Below are 3,944 nucleotides of genomic sequence, written 5' to 3'. Positions count from 1 at the left end.
TTCAATTCCTTGGTACCACATACATAGAAAAAAAAAGCTGGAAGTGGTGCTATGGTCAGGTGGTAGAACTCTAGACTTGAGAAAGCCCAAAGACAGTGCTCAGGCCCTGAGTTCAAGCCGCAGACTGGCAAAAATTTATGTGTGGTAGTCGTATTGCTTGAAGTCAAGACCTACCCACTATCCCTAAGCTCTACCACTTGAATCATAGCTCTACTTTCAGTAATGTCAAAAAATCAGCAGGAATACTATTCTCACGTACAGACTAAAAAATACATACTGCTCAAAAGTCAGTTGCCTTCTTGTATGCCAACAATATACAAACAGAAGGCCAAATCAAGAAAATGATCCCATTTGCAATAGCCCCCAAAAGAAGAAAATACTTAGGAATTAACTTAACCAAAGATGTAAAGGAATTGTTTAATGAAAACTATAAAAGCCTAATGAAAGAAATTAAAGAGGACACTAGGAATTGGAAAGATATCCCATGCTCATGGTTAGGGAGAAGTAATATAGTGAAAATGGCCATACTGCCAAAATTGATATACAAATTCAATGCAATCCCCATCAAAATCCCAAAGACATTGTTGACTGAAATAGAAGATATAATCCAAAGATTCATATGTAACAAGAAAAGACCTAGAATAGCCAAAACAATTCTAGGCAAAAAGAGCAATGCAGGTGGTATTAGAATACCAGACTTCAAATTCTGTTATAGAGCCACAATAACAAAAACCTCATGGTACTGGCACAAAAACAGACCAGAAGATCAATGGAACAGAATAGAAGATCCAGAAATAGAACCACCTACCTATACTCAACTTGTATGTTACAAAGGAGCCAAAGATATACAGTGAAACCAACACAGCCTATTCAATTATTGGTGCTGGCAAAACTGGGCAGTCACATGCAGAAAATTAAAATGAACCTAGCCTTTCGCCATGCAAAAGCATTAACTCAAAATGGATCAAAGACCTCAATGTCAGACCAGCAACTTTGAAACTACTACACGATAGATTTGGAGAGACACTGGAATTCATAGGCAAAGGCAAAAAATTCCTGAACAGAATCCCAGGGTCACAACAGATTGGAGAGAGACTCGATAAATGGGACTACCTAAAAATAAAAAGTTTCTGCACAGATAAAAGCATAGCCACTAAAGTAAAGAGACAGCCAACCTACTGGGAAAAGATATTTACCAATAATACATCTGACAAATGCTTAGTATCCAGTATCTACAGGGAACTCAAGAAACTAATCCCCCCAAAACCCAACAAACCATTCACTAAATGGGCAAGGGAACTAAAGAGAGACATCAAAGGAAGAGGACAAAACGGCAAAAAAAAAAGAAAATGCTCATCATCCATGGTCATAAAGGAAATGCAAATAAAAACAACCCTAGGATACCACCTTACCCCAACATGAATGGCCAAGATTTTGAACTCAGACAATGACAGATGCTGGTGGGGTTGTGGAGAAAAAGGAACCCTACTACACTGCTAGTGGGATTGTAAACTAGTTCAGCCACTCTGGAAAGCAGTGTGGAGGTTTCTTAAAGAACTGAAAATTGACCTTCCCTATGATCCTGCCATACCACTCCTGGGCATCTATCCTGAACATCATAACCCAAGATTTGATAAGGACATCTGCTTAGCTATGTTCATCTCTGCACTATTCACAATATCCTGTGATGGCAACAATCCAGATGCCTTACTGCAGATGAATGGATTCAGAAAATGTGATATATATATATATATATATATATATATATATATATATACACATACACACACACACACACACACACACACAACGGAATTCTACATAGCCAACAGACAAGATGGATGAATCTAGAGCGAATCATGTTGAGTGAGACCAGTCAAGACTAAAGGAACAAAAGGCACATGGTATCCTTAATATGTGGCTATTAGATCCAAACAGTGCAAGAGCAATGACTCAATATTTGCAAACCCAATGCTATGGACATGGTACTGGAAATATAAACACAACTACATAGACATAAAAATATGTGACAGACATAATGTTTTATTACATAGATCAATATGTATATATGACATATAAACCCTCAGCCTAATTTTGATTAAGTTCTAAAATCTAAGTGCCAGTGATTGTACATAGAGATTCCCTTCTTGAATACTTCTTTATTAAATACGTCATTTGAAATATGATGTAAAAATCAAAGTTAATAAATTATTTAATCAAAAAAACACATACTGCTTAACTTTAGATTTTTGATAACTAATTGAAATAACAATACTTCAGCAATATATTCTATCAAAGAGAGGGCTTACCGAGATTCTTTACCTGAGCATCTGGTTATTGATTAGGCCTACATTTGCCAATTAATTCTTCAACTACTTAGGTTTTATGTTCAGAGCTGGTGCTCAATAAATAAGGCCTTGCTCATGAAAGGCAAACGCCATACCAGTGAGTCACAATCTGCCCAACTATTTAGTTTTAATTGCTTTTATGAACAAAATAAACAGGAAGCTTTAGCTAAATTGCCATATTCTTCAGGATATCCACATTAGAGAAGACCAGTTACTTCACAAAGACCAGAACAATTAATTTGGATTACGAAATTCCAATTCTACATTTCACCGACTTCTGTTTTTCTTCTCACAAACATACTTAAGCCAACAGTTACCTTGAAATTCCTTGAGGGCCTAAGGTATTAGCAGACATATTTGTCAGAGAAAGTTTTTACCTAAAATCTTTACTTTTCCTTCTCCACCTAGTCCCACTCTTTCAGTCATCTTTATCAAATGTATAATTTATTTTTCTGGTTCATAATAATACTCATTTTTGCCAGGCGCAGTGGCTCATGCCTGTAGTCCTAGCTCCTCAGGAGGCTGAGATCTGAGGGTCAAGGTTCAAAGCCAGCCCCAGCACTAAAGAACCTGAGATTCTCCAATTAATCACTAAAAAATGGGAAGTGGGGCTGTAGTTCAAGGGGTAGGGTGGTAGCCTTGAGCTGAAGAGTTCAGGGACAGCACTCAGGCCCAGAGTTCAAGCCCAAGTTCAGAAAAAAACATCTTTCAAAATATTTAGTTTGACTTGGGCCAGGGTTTGGCCTAGTGGTAGAGTGCTTGCCTAGCATGAATGAAGACCCAGGTTTGATTCCTCCGTACCACATATATAGAAAAAAGCTGGAAGTGGTGCTGTGGCTCAAGTGGTAGAGCTCTAGCCTTGAGAAAGCCCAAGGACAGTGCTCAGGCCCTGAATTCAAGCCCTAGGACTGACAACAAAAAAAAACATTTAGTTTGCCTTAAAGTTTGGCTAGTTACCACTGGTAGAAGTAATACTATTCTGTTTAGAAACCCAGAGAATATATTTCTATCATGAAAATTTTTCTCTATTTTTTCACGATCAACATTTACACAGAAAATATTTATTATGTTTCCACTTTCCGCAAAATATTTTATTGCACATATTGCAAAATGTGTTCTGAAATGTATGCAGTTGTCAGAAGAGAAGCACTGGTCATGTCAATGATATGTAATTGAGCATTGTATTTAAATTAATTTGATCCTGAAAAGCAAGCATTTCGTAGTCCTTTAAAGAAGACTTCAAATCCCTTTACTACTAATATCTGAAGCACATTCTATTTCAATTTGGGTCAACACTTATTATTCCAATCTTTTATTGTCTTTAAATGAAACCAATGAATTCAAACACGTGCATATCAATAGAAAAATTATCCCTTTTTTTCTGCGTAATCAAGTGTACTGTATTAATGTGTGTATAATGTAAAATCAATAAATAATTAATTACCTCTGATTGTAATTGAATGTTTTCATAATTTTATTGTCAGCCATGATAAATAATCAGTACATTTATACTTCACTAAATTAATTAGTGTGTCATTTCTATTACATACATCAGTGGCAAAGTAATGCAGTGGCATCTGTTTTGAATATTTAAAA

Source organism: Megascapheus bottae, chromosome X, assembly GCF_031878675.1.
Source record: "Megascapheus bottae isolate mThoBot1 chromosome X, mThoBot2.hap1, whole genome shotgun sequence".
Lineage (NCBI taxonomy): Eukaryota > Metazoa > Chordata > Mammalia > Rodentia > Geomyidae > Megascapheus > Megascapheus bottae.
The sequence above is the reverse complement of the archived record's forward strand: the minus strand, read 5'-3'. Positions refer to the sequence as shown.